The 20,001-nt window shown below is 35.1% G+C and overlaps 1 long non-coding RNA gene across 2 annotated transcripts; it reads right to left on the bottom strand.

The window, feature by feature from the left end:
• Window positions 1-3,339: 3,339 nt before the first annotated feature.
• On the bottom strand, window positions 3,340-6,112 carry LOC141659200 (uncharacterized). 2 transcript variants are annotated; one of them, XR_012549665.1, is made up of 7 exons: window positions 5,649-6,112; window positions 5,300-5,524; window positions 5,128-5,199; window positions 4,922-5,039; window positions 4,745-4,807; window positions 4,078-4,178; window positions 3,340-3,767 (listed from the first exon to the last, which is right to left on the bottom strand). It is a non-coding gene; the product is annotated as an uncharacterized LOC141659200 (long non-coding RNA). The 2 variants fall into 2 exon arrangements; XR_012549664.1 differs by having other exon boundaries at window positions 5,128-5,524.
• Window positions 6,113-20,001: the final 13,889 nt, after the last annotated feature.

The following is a 20,001-nucleotide window of genomic DNA, read 5'->3' as shown; positions in this document are numbered from 1 at the left end:
AATAATATATTTTTATTCTAATTTAAAAAATAATTATTATCAACAATTAAGTAATATTAAATAAATTATATTGAAAAAGATAATTATCAAGTAAATATTAAATTATCTAAAATAAAAAACTTGATTTATATTATAATTAAATATATCATTTCAGAAAAGAATTATATTAGTAACAAAGATAAACTGCTAAAATTCAAGTAAGACAACGTATAGGGGCATAACTTGAGCTATGTTATGTGAAATTTTGTAATTAAACTTGATTTCTATTCCTTTTAACGACATAATTTAATTAAAAAATATTATCATATATTCTCATCAGGTTAATTTACTTACAAGTACAATTTAATATTTCATATTAATTTTTTAATTTTTTTTAATATCAATCTGCGCGTATTTTGCATGTATTTCGCAGGTATTAAGAGGTTCAATTTTTTATGAATACTAATTTAAAATTTTAATCTCGGACTCATGTGTCGCACGGGTTATTAACTATTATACATAAATAACCTTTCATTGCTAAAATCGAAAGTTCTATTAAACTTGTGCAAATATAATTTTTTAAAAAAAGTATAATATAAAATCTACGAATCTAGTAATTTATCTAAGTCATTTGTCAACTCCATTAATTCTTCATCAAACTCTGGAGTTATATCTAAGCAATCTCCTAGTCTTCTGTATACTCTCTCACTGGTTGACGTCCTCGTTACACGAGTCTTATTTGATGGTTTAGAATAGTGCAACTAGATGGCTATAACATTGAAGTTGGCATTGAAAATACAGTGATGCAATATGTTTATCCAAATTCATTAGTATAATTTTTTTTAGGAGGATTGATAGTATTATTATCTTATCTTAACCCGATTCACATGATATATCAACTTAATCTTAGTAATTGTATTCAGTTTGCTTAAATTTAAATTAGCCTGAAGTAACAAATTAGAATAATATAGAACTCGATATAAATTGTAGAAGAAGTTGAATTTAATATAACTTATAATGATATAGAGTTCGATATAAAACAAAATTGAAATTGGTAAAATAATAGTGGAAGTTGACTTCAATATCAATTAGAATTATAATTGATCGACCCAATAATTAGAATTTGAATAATAAGTAAGGGTAATTAAGTAATTTCAGTAAGTACCGACCGACTACCAAACTTTTAATGTTTCGTCTGTTTTAATATAGTATAGATAGATAAATAGTATAGATAGATAGATTAGAAAACAATCCTAGCCGTTGACCTTCTTCCTAATATGAATTTTGTCTCTTCGTTTATTGCTAAGTGGGGCATGAACTTCTTTCACAAATTTAGTGATAAAATTAAAAAGAAGAAGGCGATTATGCAGAGAAAGCTACTCTTCACAATCTTCTCGAGAATGAAGAAATTTATTGGCGATAGAGAGCGAAAGCTTTTTATTTAGTAGAGGGTGACACTAATGCTACAACATTTATTCATAACAATCAGTTGACAGGCTTGCTGAATGGTAGAAATTAGGAAGGTATGTGGGGGAATGCCAAATATTATTTTGCTCACTTTTTATAAAGGAGCTCGGTCTACAACAAAAGTTTGTTGTAGACCGTTTTATAACAAACAAGTTTTTAGCCGTTTGATGAGGAATGAAGAGCTGAGAGAACAGACAGATCGCGGAAATTGTCCGCGGTTGGGACCGTTTTTTTAGTATCAGTTACCTAGCAAACCACAACAAAAAACGAAGTAAACAAACACTCAAACACAGAACACTAAACACAGCCAAAAGGGGAATTTTGCAGAGAGGGAGGAGACACACAAATACAGCAAACACTCGATCCTCTTCTTCCTAATTACGGGTATATATTCGATCCCTTCTTCTTATCAATTTCAATCCTTAATTTTATGTTTTTGATATGATTTTATTGTTATTGTTTGCTTCAATCCTTATCAATTTTAACGATAGTTTGCTTCAAGTATTGTTATAGTTTCTTCAAGTATTGTGAATTCCAAATTAGGGTTATTTAATTCGAATTTCTAGGTAATTATTTGGAAATCATTGAAAAATAAATTCAAATTTTTTTTACTTAATTTGAAATTAGGGTTATTTAATTCGAAATTGCAAATTAGGGTTATTTAATTTGAAAATTTAGGGTTGAATTTTTGCATGACTAATTTAGGGTTGAATTTTGCATGACTAATTTAGGGTCGAATTTTTAATTATATAAATCGAATTTTTAATTATTTAAATCGAATTACATAATTAAAAATGGAAATTAATTTCAAATTTATAATTAATTAAATCGAGAATAGGAGAATTTTGAATTTATAATTAATTTAATCGATAAATTGGAAATTATTTCGAATTTCGAATTTTAATCAAAATGTATTATTGTTTTGGTTGTATATAATTAGAATTAATTGTTACTATGTAATTCATTATGTACGTGGTCATTGTTTTTATCGTATATACGTGATGTTTAAATTTGGTATTTTAATCGAAGAATATTGTTCAACGCGTGGTGATTGATGAATTCTGTTGACAATATTTTCAAGTATGGATAATTTTGATGATTTCGGGAATATGTTGCCGGGTCCGAACGCGCATAATGTTATTTGGGATAATCGGTATCACGTTAGTGAGGATGTTTGGGACGGTGCAGGGAGAGAGGAGTTGCAGTGCTATTTTGGAAACAAGTCATTGCACGATTGGAAGTTAAGGAGACCACAGCGGGAATTATTACACTTGCTCGGGTTTGTGATATTTGCAGACCTTGTTGTTGTCTTGGCTACTGACACTCGGTTGATATCCGCTTTGGTAGAGCGTTGGAGACCGGAGACCAACACTTTTTTCACGAGACAGGGGGAGATGACTGTTACACTAGAGGATGTAGGGTTCATTCTAGGGTTTCCAGTTCAGGGGGATGCATTGACTTGTGGGATGATAGCTCTACGTCATAGATTGTTTTAAGTAACACCCAAACTGTGTTGCTGTAGACCTGAAAAAATGTTGCTAAAGGCCTAAAAAGGGCTAAGGCAATATCAGAGCTATGTTGACCCGTAGCTAGTTAGTATAGGTATCTATAGCAACATATAAGCTACTTTATTGCAACACAGCAAATCCTGTTACAATAGATCTCAATAGCAACATACTTTGGTCTATATAGTAACATACGTAGTATGTTGCAATAGATCTTAGAATTCCTTTCAGAAAGGTGGGCCTCACGTGGGGGCCCACATGTGGGCCCACCCGAGGACCCAGTTATTACCTATGGCAACACACATATAGCAACATCTTTTATGTTACAAAAGGTTAATTATCTACAACAGATTTAGCACCTATTGCAACATAGTTTGAGCCTGAAAAATAATTGAAAGACAACTCCTGCATATTGCATTTCCCAAATAAATACCAAGCAATTTCAAGGCATTTTCATTCATACAACCAGTCATAGACATCAAACCACATCAACTAACTAGAATATATTTCTTAAGCATACAAGTCTTCCGAATAACTTAAAGCGTAATCACTACAAAGCATGGTCTTTTTTAAACCAACCACGTAATAATGTCTTAAGCTGGATAGCAAAAGCTTAACTAGGAGTACCATCAGCTCCTTTATCACTTGAATAGGAGTAATTTGCTATCGTGCTGGGGAAACAATTTTAGGGGGTTGCTCTTCCTTCGGTACCTCGGGGGCAGGCAACTTTCCAGGTAAATATGTTTTGACGAACTTCTTTCTTGCCTCAGCCTCAGCTTCTTCTGATGCAAACATAAGAGGTGCTTCAATTCGCTCCTGTTATTTATAAGCTATACTAGTTAAAAGTATTTACATGAAAACATTTATACTACCAATCAACAACATATGTGAAAATGCCATAAAAATGTAAATGTTAACGCACATGCAATCACCCGGCTGAAAGAGAACGTATACTATCATATATGTCACAAAAAATGAAGCAAGCACAAGAACATTTAAATTATGCCATGCTAGATAGGTTGCCTGCCCCAAAGATTAAAGATCAACCAGTGTCCGAGTTCTTTGCTCATCTATATGCCTTAAATGTTATATATTCACAACAAAAGCTTAATGTAAAGATTCGTACCGAGATGATTCCCCATAAGCCCCAGAACAAATGGTTTACTAAAGTGTACTTCTCTACATCATTGACAAGCCTCTTTACTTCAGTCTCACTTGGTTCATGACCTATACATATATTAATAACTTTAGTTGTATGAAGATTATATTAGCTCACTAAGATCAAGAAAATCTGAGTTGTTGTGCAAATGTGTTTTTTTCGGCCACAATTCATGCAAGTTGAGAAATAATTTGGTACCCACTCAACGTCTATCTGCTGACAAAATAAAATACAGATCAGTAGAACAAATCAGGGGACATCCTGGGTTCAAGAGTTGAGAATGACTTGTGAGCTAACATACATATAGGTCACTTGTTTGGCATAATTATGTACACGTGATTACATTTATCCAAACAGTTTTGGATAACATTGAGAAAAAAGTGTAGCACAGAACATAGTGGAATAATAGATTGTTGGTAAGCAACCAATTTAAAGTATGAGAGTTAGAATATTAGCTAAGCATGGCAAAAATTTATTTACTTTTCCACAATTAATCACATTATGCTAAGCTTGTTAGATATAATCAAGTTCAATTTAACTGACGAGTAAAGTGTTTTACTGGTTATTATTTACGTAAGGTTTTAAAAAGTCGAGACAAAAAAAGCACAGAGAAAGTAGAAGCCAAAACAAGTACTCCATAAAAAAACTCAGAAGGAACTCAGAGATGAATGTAGAAATCTTTCACGCTCCTCCAAACCTGCCAACATAAAAAGAACAGACAATGATGTGAAACTTTAGGACACTTCTATAGGTATTTAGCTGGGGAAGATTAGTTCCTACAAATGACTGACTTAAGTAACAGGTAGATTACCTGGGTAGATATTATAGTCTAAAATATGCGGAGTCTTAGAGTGATAATTAGCTGCCATTTCACAGAAATGATTAGCAAGGTTGTAGGCAGAAGGATTGTAACTCGCATACTCATAATCCTGTCAAATAATAAATAAATTATAATGAAACTTAGCTGCACAAGATGATTGCAATATGCTCAAGCACAAATAATGAGGGATCCCTTACATTATTTTGATGGAAGAGAATGATCCCAAGCTATCACCCAAGTCTCCTTTCATATTAGCAACATTAAATTTTCTAAAGCATAATATAATGTAAGAGGATAGATTAAAAAGTCCCGTATATAATATATATAAATAACCCTGATTAAAGGGTAGATATTTAAGATAATTCATACATTGAGCTTATGTTTGAACTATCACATTCAACACCTTGTTGAGTCCTTTAGCTGTAAAGGTCCCATTGCTGGTCTTTTCAGACCATGTTTCTCTATATTTCCAAGTACCAGCCTTGTACTAGCCAGCAAGATTATATCGACAGCCCATATTGGTAACCATTTCAACATCGCAACAACTAACTCGAATATTGATCTTCCAAAAAACTCTCTAGGCAACACATGAGTCTGTGAATCAGAACCAACATATTTTGTTATGATTGGGTACATATTTTCTAATGATCACAAGTAAATATATATATTTTTTTAGTATAGTTTCTGTAAAATAGAATGTTCTCTACTGTTTACTCACCGAGTTTCGAACAACCATGGCTGGAATTGCATCGTGGTGGCACAAATCAAGAAATACTTCCATTCCTGAATTGCCACAACCAACAACTAAATCGCGCTTGCCCTTGTAAACATCACCAAACTCTTCCCAGCCTTCAAATTCTGGGACAACTCTCTCTGCATTTTCACCTGTTGCCACAACAAGCCACCTGCAAATATACTCAATACCACCCCTGCCCGGACAATTAGACCGGCTCCGTCGTGGCCCCAACGACGACGATTATTTTAATTTATGCGGCGCTTCAACAGAAACCCGAAACCCTTCCAACCCATAGCTCGAATCTGTGACTGATAGAGAGGGGGAGAGAGAGGAAGAGGAATAGAGGGAAAACATAATTGACCTAAACAATTTCCCCTTTCATTTTCATCCGAAAATTTCATTTCCCGCTATGGCTGTTGAAAATTTGGCCGCCCAAACCCAATCTAAATGTAACTAGCCCGACCTATTTAATTTTCTATTATTATTTTTTATCAAGATATTCTAATTATTTTCAATTAGGAACATGATAATTATTATAATAATTATAAAATTTTTGTAACATGTAGCATCCAAATAATTATTATAACAATTACAGAAAATATAAAGCTACTACATGCTTTAATTTACAGATTTAAACATTTTAATTGAAATTTATAAAATTAGTAAAATGAATTAATAATTTTTAAAATTTTATATTTATATAAACTATTTTAGTGGTTATAAAATATAAAAAAAATCAATTATTTGATATACTTTTACATTCAAAGACAAATCATTGAATTATTTCATCAAAATTATATATTTGCCGCCCAGCCTACCCCATTTAATTTGTCACTATTTTTTTTCTTTATTCAAATATTTTTATCTATTTAATTATGTACATTATAATTATTATAGGTTTTTTGTTTGAAATTTTCAACTCCCCGCCTATACATTAAAACTAGGCCACAAATTATTCTTTTATTTTTCACCAAGTCCAGCCCATTTAGCCTTTTACCAAGTCCAACCCATTTAATTTTCCATCCAGCCCAGCCCAACCCATTTAATTTCTTACTATTTTATTTTTTCTATCTAAATACTTTTCAATTCTGCATATTATAATTATTACAATAAAACCACAGATTATTTTGTAAAAAAATTATTAGAGCAGAATAAATAACTAGAGCATAATAAATAATTAAAGAAGTAACATTATAATAAAAATTATTAAAATTTATCAAAATAATTAATAAATAATTTTATATTTAAATAAACTATTTTTTTTGCTAAGTTAAAATAAACTATTTTACTTGTTACAATATGTTTATAAGTCAATTATTTGATATTAAATACTTTCCAAGACAAATCCATAAATTATTTATCCAAATCAAATAATTACAAAAATAAATTTAATTTTTGGTTAAAATTTAAATTTTCTTTTATTTTTAGTCTATAACAACACATTGTATCATGTTACTTCTACTAAACACCTCAGTGGCATATGGTAACACAGTAATATAGCTTTAGTAACCCACATAGTGTAGGTGTTGTGATAGAGTGAAAATTTCACATCTATAGTAACATTATCTAAGGTAACACCCCCCCTGAAATGTTTAGTTAGGCAATCTATGGCGTAGAATAAGGCTGCGTATTTTGTTAATAACTGGTTTGAGCCTTTGACCGAGGAGGAGGTGAAGGAGGCTTTGTATCGGAATAACATCAAGCTAGGGTGGTTGTTTGATAGATATGGTGCACAGAAGCCTGAGAAGAATAATATGATGGCCACGGTTGTACATACTAAGGCGTATCTGCTATTCTTGATGGGTTGTATCCTCTTCCCTACCAACAACCGATCTTTTGTTCATGTTCGGTATATACATCCATTGATTTATATGCGGGAGATTCCTTATTATGCTTGGGGTGCAGCTGTGTTAGCTCATATATACCGGGGTTTGGAGTATGCTGCAAGGAAGGACAGTAAGAGAATTGCTTGTTATTCCTGGGTGTTACAGGTTTGGGCTTACGAGAGATTTCCTCGTATTGGCGTGCCTTTACTGTCTCCTGGTCAGGAGGATTATCCAGTTGCTGAGGGATGGGCCTATTCTAGTCATACTCATGTGGGGGTTTCAAAGAAGCGCAGCAAGACAGGTCCTCACCACAGCTTACCGTTCTATAGGGGTGAGTTTGATGGTGTTGTTGGTGATGAGATGGTTTGAAGGTCATATGCTAGATTTGACGATATTATGGACAGTGAGATGATACAGGCACAATTAGCTGGGTACGGTCGAGTTCCCCTTGTTTGTTATGATGTGGTCAAGTGGCAGCATCCGGACAGGGTGAGTAGACAGTTTGGTGCTAGTCCCCATATTCCACGAGTGCCGGTGAACATGGTTGGCTATAGGGGGCCTAAGGAGGCCACGTTTACAGGAGAAAATTGGCTTGTACGGTGGTTCATTGATATTGGCAAATGGGCCAGGTTTTGTTCATATTTGGATGGACTTGTTGATGACTCGATTGACATTGCTTCTGAGGCTGATTACATGGCGTGGTATGCAGATGTATCTCGTATACAAATCGGGAAGCCGGATCCACAGCCTCAACAACAGTACAGGACGAGGGAGTTGTATGATAGCCTCGAGAGATATGAAGTTGTAAGTGTTTTACAAATATGCATATTTCACATTACACCACACACTACCAAATTTGCATTCATACGTATTTCATCTTGCACATATGGTAGCCTTGTGGAATTAATGAAAAAATATTTGTTTTTGTTTGTAGATGGTTGCCGGGCTGAATATGTTGAAGCAGCTGGATATTAGGGTTCCTCTAGAGTTTGTGGAGGAGTTTTGGAGGATTTCTGGTACCTTCCTCACAACATTCTCTTGGTTGATGAAGAAGATCAAAGCACCTGCCTATAGACCTCCCACATTTCAGAACATAAAACCAGATTTCATTGCACCTTCGGCTGACGACTTTGACATTCCAGCCATTCCTTCCCAGGATGTCGTTGACATGGCCCAACCATCCCAGCATGTGTCTCAGCCCCCCCAGACTGTTGCCTCATCCAGTAGACCCGCAAAGCTTGCATCCCACAGGATGAAAGAAGAGAAGTAGAGTATCACGAAGAGTCTGAGCATGATAAAGAAGAGAAATGGAGTATCACGAAGAGTCTGAGCATGACAAAGAAGAATGCGATATATACTCGTTGCTAATATATTTTAGTTGTTGTATTCATTTTACTTGTTGCATTCATTTTACTTGTTGCATTCATATTTATTTTCAGGGATTGTTAAGGAGTAGGGAAGAGGAGATTCACACTGGAGGTATATGGGAGAGGAAACCCGTCTATTACTTCATGGATCCCTACTTCATGGTACTTGGGAAAGGACATGTGAAGAAAATCAGAAAAACATCTATGATCGGTGGAGATACATTGCAGAGGGCATGGAATAAAGCATTACGTAATTTTACTGGCTTTTCCACTGCTAATGTTGGTCCTTCTGTTCTCGAGACGGACTACATATTCATCCCCTGCTGTGTTGAAGATGTGCATTGGGTTTTGTTCATGTTCGGTACTAGACGATTTGAAGGTCTTATCATAGATTCAATGACTGACGAGCCGGATTATCGGGAGGATATACGAGTGGTGGTATAGTCCTTTACTTGTCTACTATTAATGTCTTCTATATAGTCTTTATCAATTATGTATTTATATTGTTTTTATTCTCTTATCATAATTTCATTGCAGTCATGGTTGTTTCCGAAGCTATTGCATATGATACATCCAGTCAAGGGGCGTGACCCTACTTCAGCCGAGGTCCTAGCTCTACCGTCCAGACCAAAGCAACAAAACTCCAATGATTGCGGTGTTTATGTGATGAAATACATGGACTACTTCACACAAAGATATGACTCAGCCGCGGTACCGAATTGGTCGCAAGAGGAGGTGGATACCTTTAGGTATCAGATAGCCAGGGAGCTTCAGCTAGGGAAGGTAAGGGGGATTACCAGGATTAGTATGCCTAGACGTCACGAAGCTTCGTAGTACTTATGTGGTTGGATTTCATTTCGTATGTAGTTGGATTTCATTTGATTTCAAGTTGTTGGATTACGTAGTTGGATTTCATTTGATTTTAGGTTGTCGGAATACGTAGTTGGATTTCATTGATTTTAGTTTGTCGGATTACGTAGTTGGATTTCATTTGATTTTAGGTTGTCGAATTACGTAGTTGGATTTCATTTGATTTTATATTGTCCAATTTTATTTGGTTTATTTTGGTTTATTTGGTTTGTTTAATTTTGGTGGATTTTGGATGTTTTATGGATTTTTGATTGTTTTGGATTTTGAAGGGTTTTTGTGTATAAAGTTTGTGGATTATGGTTGATTTTGGAGGATTGTAGGTGTGTGGGACATTGTTCACTATCTGTGCAGGTTGGCTTGTCTGTTTTCAGACTGCAAAAAATAACTTTCCAGCCCAATCGCGGAAATTTTCCGCGGTCCGTCTTCAGCCCAACCGCGGAAATTTACCGCGGTCCGTCCCTTCAGTTTTCCCCCCAAAATAGAGCAAAAATAGAGTGAAGTTATAAAATAGAGTAAATACATTCTGTCTCTTTTCTTAATTTTTGGAAGTTGGTCCTAAACTAACTTCCAAAATTCCTAACCACTATCAAAGGTCTTAAAATAGGGTAATGAGTGATTTTTAAAAAAAAAATTATTTTTTTTCAATTTTTACATTAAAATGAAAATTCCTTAAAAAGTCAACAAAATTCAACATTTTGTCCAAATGTTAAAAAAAATTCAATACAATTCATAACATTTTCTAATGTATAGTTGGACTTGTAAATTTTAATTTTCAATCTTAAATTTATAGGTAGACTTTCAATCTTAAATTTCATACTTGAATTCATAGAAATTACATACTTTCCGCTCAAATTCAATGAAAATTACAAAATACATAGTTTTGAATGGAACTTACATGATCACTACAATCCACTAAATTTTACGACATATATTGATTCTAACCAAAAATACCTAGTATATTAGAAAGATCACTGGATAATCGGTGTTGAGCAACTCCTTGCGTAGTATCCACGAAGCATGCAATATATTAGAGAACAAGTACACAACCATCATGGATATTCCCTTCCGTAAGTTTCCATGGGTAAGGGTTGAAGTCATTCCAAATGGTAACGGGAATGGTACTCGAGCCATCTTAGAGATGAAATCTAGCAAAACATATCCCGCGTTCCCTCTCCGTCCCTCCCGTTAGGTGTGAAACCCAACCCTTCACATATTCAATGCGCACTTGGTCTATATTACAACCCGCACGAGGTCTCAAGTTTACAATATCGGAAATCCGATCACATTTAACAAGCTTACCGCCATTCCACACAGATTTTTTTCATTTTCCATCGGGCGTGTTGTTGCCCAAATTCAAGATCGGAAGGAAGTACGGATCCGGATGAGAGTTCACCAATCTCCACGGTTCACTACCCCACATCCAATTGCATGCCTCGATCCAATTTTTGGCCCTGTAAGCCTCCTCATCGGGAGGGTACAAGTCTGTTTCCTCTTCCTCCACATGGGGCAACTCCTCATTGTCCATAAGGGGCATCAACTCGGCACATGCATCTTCCACCTCACTAAAGGTTGGTGAGACAACATCTTCCTCGTCATTGTCCTCATACCATGAGTCGCTTAGTTGGGAGTCTGAGAATGTGTTGCTAACGTGGGAAACTGAATTACAACTATGATTGAAGTTGTTGTCACCACTATACTCGTTAGTCATGTTACCTATCACAATAAAACACAATCATATGACAATAATTGGCGATTATATGACAATTAAACATAACCAAAAAGAAAGCAAGGTTAAATACAAGAAGTTCAAATTCATTAAAAGATATTGCAATTCTTGAGCATTTTTAAAATCTTCTAGTCTCCTAGCACACTTTCTTTTATCATGGCCTTCCATTTGACAATAGGTGCACTTTCTTGGCGGCTTTCCTTTTTACCAATCGATTCTATGGGACTTTTGAAATGAACGTCCTTTTTCCTCCTTTTAGTTTGGGACATAATAGGGTCAAGAATTGGTTCTTCATGAGCACTTGCATTTCGAGCATGAGAATTGCTTTCGTAAGATTTAATTCTATCAACGCTCATTCTTTCGAGAATTGGTATTTCTCGATTCATCACTCCAACGGCATAATCATACCGTTCCTTGGATGTAATGCTACTTTGACAAAAACTCATGGTTAACATTGTCATGCTATTAAATCGATCGGTTGAGGTCATCTCATGAGTTTGTCCAACATCCAAATCGTAAGGCAACACACCATCAACTCTATTGGCATGCATTGTCCACCTCGAGTTTATGAAATACGGGGGAATTTACAAAACCCATTTCTTAGTGAAGACCGCCAATAGGTGTCTACAAGGTAGCCCCGAATGTTCAAACATTCTACACATACACATTCCCAATAAGCTTGCTTTCTCTAATGCCACAAAATAAACATTTCTTCTCGTAGACTCGTACATGGGCCTATAACAACTATAGTACGTATAAACAATCCACATTCTCTCCCTTCTTCACAAGTGTAATATATAATAGATGATGTCAAAGATTACTGAAGCTGACAATGTCATTAGCAATCAGTTTAGCTTGGGGCCAACCCTAAGTAAGTTGTATTGTTATCTAAATTTGTATTTTGTACTTGTAACACTTAAAGTCTGTAAAAATGCAAAGGAGTAGATTGAAGTTTCTTTCCTAAAACAGTATCAAGCCTAAGGATTCTATTTGGAAGAAGATCATGCCTAAGAAGAATTTTGAAAATGCTTGGAGTGGAATAAATCTGTTTGGAGAAAAATGTTCCAAGTCAAGATCTCTACAAGTCACAGATTTAATGTTATAGAGAAGTCATTCGAGAACTCCAGAATGACTTATCGAGAAGTCATTCAAACTCCAAAGAGTACCGACGGATAATCAATATCTACTCGACGGATGAGCTATATATCCACTCGATGGATGAATAACATCTACTCGATGGATAAGTTATATATCTACTCGACGGATGAGCAATATCTACTCAACGGATAAGCAATATCCACCGGGAGTAGAGAAGTCAGGAAAGCTACTCGAGAACTCAAAAAGATATCTACAAGTCATTCCTTCACTAGAGAACTCAGAGTTATCGACACGTCTATATCCATTCGAGAACTCAGAGATATCTATAAGTCAAGTGAAGTTGTGGAGACTAGATATCTCGATAAGCTGAAGACCTTTAGAAGCCAAACTCATTATGGAGTACTAGAGATCTCGATAAGCCTTTGTACTTATCGAGATATCAAGTGTTTAAATGAATCAAACTGGAGATCTTGAAGTATAGTCTCAAAGTACAGAATTGCAAATCAGTTCAATATCCAAGATAAACAATCAACAAATAATCCAACAGCTGGATTGACAAGTCTACAAAAAGTAGCTTGAAGTGTGTGTAAGATTAATGGCAAAGATTAACTGACAGAGGAGGATTAAAGTAAATACGTGATGCTAAAGATATGCTAAGCCAGAAATGGAAGATTTGCTTTTCTATAAATAGAAATGACAAGTGATAGTTTAGAAAAGCTAATAGCATGTTTATTATCCACTGTTTAAACCAGCAGTTAACTGAGATATAAAGTTAACACTGGTCCTCTAGTTAGAAGTAACAATTTAGATCAAAATTCTTGTAACACTCTCGAGAAGAAGCCGAGCTCTTTAAGTTCAAAGAGCTTAGAAATTTTGTAACAAAGCATCTTAATTTTTAATACAAAAATTAAGTGAGTTTTGAAGATCTGTGTTCTTTAATTTATGTAAGTTTAATTTCTGCATGAACACCTTTCTATACAAGATTTAATTTACTTTGTTCAACCATTATCTTTCAAGAAAAGCCTAAAATCAGAAAAACACATTCACCCCCCCTCCTCTGTGTGTTATTCATTACCTAACAAGTGGTATCAGAGCCAAATCTGAAGAAAAAAAATAGATTCAAGATCTTGGAAGAATGAATACACAGAAAATTAGTAGCATCAAAATTCCCACCTTTGACAAAGCTAACTACACTCTTTGGAAAAAGAAAATGATGTTATTTATCAAGATGGCCAATCCACTCTACACTCAGATCCTCAAGAATGGACCTTTCATTCCCGTGGTAAGGGTTGAAGAATCTACAGATAGAGACATTGCCATACTAGCTCATTATGCTCCAAAAAATCCTGCTGAGTATACTGATCCTGAAAAGGAGAAGGTTTCCCTAGATAGCAGTTTACAATTCATATTGATTGAGTCACTTGATAATGTGATGTAGAACAACATTGTTAACTGTGACAATGCTAAGCAAATATGGGAAAAGATTGAAATACTCTGTGAAGGAACTGAGGAAGTTAGATCTAATCAAAGAAGGATACTGATTTCACAGTATGAGGGTTTCATGGCTAAGCCCAAGGAAAGCATTACTGAAGTGTTTGAAAGATTTAATAAGCTGATAAATGACTTGCAGTTTCATGACAAGTACTATAAAGCCGAAGAAGTGAATCTAAAGTGCTTGCTTACTCTTCCTGATCATTTGGAACATAAAATCTCAGCAATCAGGGAAGGGAGAGACATGAGCAGGATAACTCTGGAAGTTCTATATGGAATTCTCAAAACCTATAAACTAGAGATGATTCAAAGGCAATCGCTGAGATCTGCTCAAGGACATGTTGTGGATGGCTCAAGTGCTCTATTTGTTAATGAAAGCCAAACATCCAATGATGAAACAAGATCTCATATTTCAGTTGCCTCAACAAGTGAGCAGAGAACAATTGATTCACAGGAGCAAGTCATACTAGAATTGTTAAAGGATGGGTTTTACACTCTTGAAGAACTGGATGAGCTAGATCAGTCAATGGCCTATCTGGCTAGAAAATTCTTTAACATTAGAGTAAGGAAGCCAAGATACTTCAAAAGTAAAGTACAGTCTTTTAACAAAGACAACAGCTGGAAAGAGAAAGGGAAGTACAATTCTGATAGCAAAAGTGGTTACAAAACTAGATTTGTTGACAGATCTAATATAAGGTGCTTCAAATGTGATGAACTAGGCCACTTTGCTACAGAATGCATGAAAACCAAGAAGGCAAAGAAAGATAAGGCTTATCTTGAACTTGAAGCAAAGTATGAAGCTCTTCTGAAGAAACAACAAAGCAAAGCTTATATTACAGAAGGTAAAAGTTGGGATGATTTTGAAAATGATGAAGATGAAGAACTTGGAAACTATGCACTCATGGCCTTGGAGCAAGGAGAATCATTCTCATCTAAATCACAGGTTCCAACTCCTACCTCTACTGATTTAAATGTGAATCAATATAAGGAAACTGTTGAAAAGATGAGCACAGAAATGTTTCACATTCATACAAGCATGGTTGCCGCTAATGAAGAAGTTAGCAGATTAACAAAGTTAAATGAGAAGCTTGGAAATGAAAAAAAAGTAGCTGAATTGTTGATAGTGGAGCTTGAAGCCTTGAAACAAGAAAATGGCTATCTGAAAAACAAGCTCAAGTGTGCAAATGAGATTGAAGCTGTGCTAAGAGAAAAACTGGAGAAAAGTGAAGTAAAGTTGAAGTCCTTCAAGTATGCATCTGAATTGGTTGGTGAGTACCATGAGAAAAATAAACCATGTGCAAACATTGCCATTGGTCTTGATTATAATACCTTAAACAACAAGAAGAAAAACACTGGTGACAGAGGAAAAGCAACAAAGATTGAAAATGTTCCAGCAATGCTGAAAAATGTTGGGTCACCAGTATTTAAGACTTGTGAGGTAAACTTCAGTGAATAACAATTGATTATCAAGCAAGAAATTGCAGATGAGGATAATGAAAAGAAGAATGCAGATTCAATTCAATCTTCCAAGGCTGAAGAAAATCTTATGGACAACCAAAGTACCAAGACACTTGTCAAAGAAACCAAGATTGAAGATGCAAGAAAGAAGAAGAAAAATAGAAGTGGAAGAATGGGGGGAAAACAAAAGCAATAATCTGAACTATGTTGCAGATATTCCTGGAAAGAAGTGTGGAATATGTAGTTCTACAAATCATGTAATTCATCTTTGTAAAAAGAGTGTTAGTAAGCCAACTGAAGGAATTTGCAAATACAATGAAGCAGATTTAGATGATCCCTACTCATTCTGTGATAAGTTTGATTGCATTCCTTGTAACTTGAAAGTGATGAAGAGTTACCACAAACTGAGAGTAGACCTTAAAGAAACAAAAATTGAGTCTACATCAGAAAGGGAAAATGCACAACAATCATTGAACTCTATTTTATCTGAAACAAATCACTCTACTTTTGCTAAATGAGTTAACAAGAAGAAAGTACCCAACACTGCTTGGGTTATTAAACATAACTGAATCTCATTGTGTGTAGGGGAAAGTGAAGAAAGTCATATGGATCATTGACAGTGGATGTTCCAGACATATGACAGGTGATAAGGCCCTGCTATCACAATTTGAGGAGAAAGCTGGCCCATTGGTGACCTTTGGAGACAACAGTAAAGGATTCACAATGGGATATGGCAAGATTGTTTCTGAAAATGTTGTCATTGATGATGGAGCACTAGTAGCTGGTCTTGAGGTGAATCTTCTCAGTGTTAGCTAATTTGCAGACAAAGGCTTTGAAGTTTTATTCAACAAAGAAGAATGCACCTTTATCAGCAAGAAAACTGGTAAAATTGCTTTGAAAGGAGCAAGGAAAGGAAGCTTATTTGTTGCAGACTTGGACTCAACAAATAAGGATGGTATTTGCTGCTCTCACACCAAGGCATCAGAAGAACAAAGCAAGCTATGGCATAAGAAGCTGTCTCACTTGAATTTCAAGGCAATTAACAACTTAGTCAAAAAGGAGTTAGTGAGAGACTTGCCCAAGCTGGAGTTTACTCAAGTTGAAGTCTGTGAAGCTTGTTAGAAAGGAAAGATGAAAAGATCTAGTCATAAGTCAAAAACTTTGACTTCTATTAGTGCACCCTTGCAACTAATTCACATGGACTTGTTTGGCCCAGTAAATGTCTTATCTATTTCAAGGAACAGATATGCACTTGTGATGGTGGATGATTTCTCAAGATACACTTGGGTAGAGTTCATGAACTCTAAAGATGAAACTCCACATATCATAATTGAGCACATTAAGAAGATAGAAAAACAGGCTGAGGATTACAATAGTGTGAAAAGACTGAGAAGTGACAATGGAACATAATTCAGAAATGCTACATTAAGTGGATTCTGCAAAGGTAAAGGCATTGTTCAAGAGTTCTCAGCTGCGAGAATACCTAAATAAAATGGAGTAGTTGAGAGAAAGAACAAAATATTGGTTGAAGCTGCTAGAATAATGCTGCAAGATGCCAAGTTGCCAACAAGTTTCTGGGAAGAGGCTGTCAACACTACATGTTATACACATAACATATATCTCATTAACAAGGCACATGGCAAGTCACCCTACTCAATCATGTCCAAGAGAAAGCCTACTGTAAAGCATCTTCATGTGTTTAGAAGCAAGTGTTACATTTTGAAAGACAACTCTGAATATGTGGGAAAGTTTGACTCAAAAGTCTTTAAAGCAATTTTTCTGGGATATTCACTGGAAAGAACAACCTACAAAGTTTATATGATTGATCAAAAGAAGATCATGGAGAGCACATATGTGACCTTTGATGAAGACAAGTGTCCAGGCTTGGAATGGCTACATGACAATGAAGCTGAAGCCCTTGCATTTGATAACCTCAATATTGATAGTGATTCTGATGGAGAAGATGAAGTTAATGCACAACAAATGATGTATGAAGAGTCTGCTGAGCAAGAAAATCATGGGAATGGAAGCTCATCTCAAACACCTGAATTTGATGGCACAAACTCAGGGGGAGAAAGAGAAGAAGGATCCACCAGTCATACCAATAATGAAGAAAATGATGAAGGCACAAGTCAACAAACACACACAAGAAAGTGGGATAGAAGTCACTCTAGAGAAGCAATTATTGGTGATCATACTGTTGGTGTGAGGACTAGAAGTGCAACAACTAATGAATGCCTACATGCATGTTTTCTGTCTCAAGTGGATCCTAAGAAAATTGACGAAGCTCTACTGGATACTGACTGGATATCTGCCATGCAGGAAGATCTAAATCAGTTTGAAAGAAGCAAAGTCTGGAAGTTAGTTCCTACACCAAAGAACAGAAGCATTATTGGAACAAAATGGGTGTTCATGAACAAAATATATGAAAATGGTATAGTTACCAGAAACAAAGCAAGGTTGGTTGCAAAAGGCTACTCACAAGAAGAAGGGATTGATTATGATGAAACTTTTGCTCCTGTTGCAAGACTTGAAGCTATAAGAATTTTTCTAGCATTTGCTACACACTCAAATTTCAAAGTGTATCAAATGGATGTCAAAAGTGCCTTTCTGAATGGTGAACTAGAAAAAGAAGTTTATGTTCAGCAGCCTCCTGGCTTTGAGGATCCAAAATTTCCTAACTTTGTGTATAAGTTACTCAAGGCTCTATATGGACTAAAACAGGCACTTAGAGCTTGGTATGACACACTATCAGATTTCCTATTGAAGCATGGTTTTACTAGAGCAACCATAGACAAGACTCTCTTCTACAAGAAATATGGTGAAGATATGATCCTAGTTCAGATCTATGTGGATGATATCATCTTCGGTTCTACTAATGAGAAGCTGTGCCAAAGATTCTCCAAGCTTATGCAAAGTGAATATGAAATGAGTATGATGGGGGAACTAAGTTACTTCCTTGGACTCCAAGTCAACCAAAGAAGTGATGGTATCTTCATCAGCCAAACTAAATATGTCAAGGATCTTCTGAAAAAGTTTGGAATGGTTGACTATTCACCTGCATCTACACCTATGTCTACCGCAACAAAGTTAGATAAGGATAAAAAGGGAAAGAGTGTAGATATCTCAAGCTACAGAGGGATGATTGGATCATTACTTTACTTAACAGCAAGTAGACTAGACATCATGTTTGCAACATATCTATGTGCAAGATTTCAAGCCAATCCAAAAGAATCACATTTGATGGCTGTAAAGAGGATTTTCAAATACTTGAAGGGGACTCCTAACTTGGGATTATGGTATCCTAAGGGAACTGGTTTTGAAGTTGTTGGATACACAGATGCAGATTTTGCTGGATACAGGATTGACAAAAAGAGTACCAGTGGAAGCTGTCAATTTCTTGGACAAAGAATTGTATCCTGGTACAGCAAGAAATAACAATATGTATCAACTTCTACAACTGAAGCTGAATACATAGCAGCAGGAAGTTGTTGTGTACAATTGCTTTGGATTAGAAATCAACTAATGGATTATGGCCCAGTGCTACACAAAATTCCTATCATGTGTGATATTACTAGTGATATATCTATAATAGCTAATCCAGTTAATCATTCTAGGACAAAGCACATTGATGTGAGGTACCATTTTATTAGAGAACATGCTACTAATGGTACCATTGAGCTCATTTTTGTACCAACAGAAAAACAACTAGCTAACATTTTTACTAAACTTTTGGATGAGGCAACTTTCACTAGACTTGTAAGTGAAATTGGAATGCTCAATTCTTCATCCTAAGGTAAGAACTCGGCTAATATTATGCAACAGATTAATCTCCAGTAAATTAAAATTAATTTGATTAAGTTGGAAATTAACTGAAATATGAATTATAAATATTTCAGAAATCTCTGTATATTTGTCTTTCAAATTCATTCAACTTGGAATTTTTCAAATTCTGAGTAAACTGCTTAGGTGTTAATTTACATCCTTAATATGTAAAATTAACTCTCAAGACAGAATTACAATAACCAAAAGTATCTAGAGAACCGAGTTCTCGATTAGTATAAAGTGACTTCTCGACAAGTCATTTTAGGACTTCTTGAGTGAGTCTTCGATAAGTCAACTTACTGACTTCTCGAGTGACTTCTCGAATAGGTTCAAAATAACTTATCGATAAGTCCTTATAGAGTTCTCTAGTAGTATTCATTCACAGAGTTCTCTATAAGTACAAACTTTAACTCATCAATAACTCAGAACTGAGATAATTTAAATTGATTAATTATTTTAGTAAAATACCTTTGGAAAATGCATTCTAATTTTATTTTGAATTTATTGAAGTAAAAGTTAGAATTAATTCAGTCCACTTTTTGGACAAACTGGGTATTTATTTGACATTTTGATAAGTCAAGTTTGAGTACTCTCTAAGAGTAATTTAAAATGACTTCTCGACATGTACTTCACTTCTTTAAATGACTTCTCGATAAACAACTCCAAATGTCTAT

Source organism: Apium graveolens, chromosome 5, assembly GCF_009905375.1.
Source record: "Apium graveolens cultivar Ventura chromosome 5, ASM990537v1, whole genome shotgun sequence".
Classification (NCBI taxonomy): domain Eukaryota; kingdom Viridiplantae; phylum Streptophyta; class Magnoliopsida; order Apiales; family Apiaceae; genus Apium; species Apium graveolens.
Note: the sequence above shows the minus strand (reverse complement) of the source record. Positions and strands in the feature narration are given on the sequence as shown.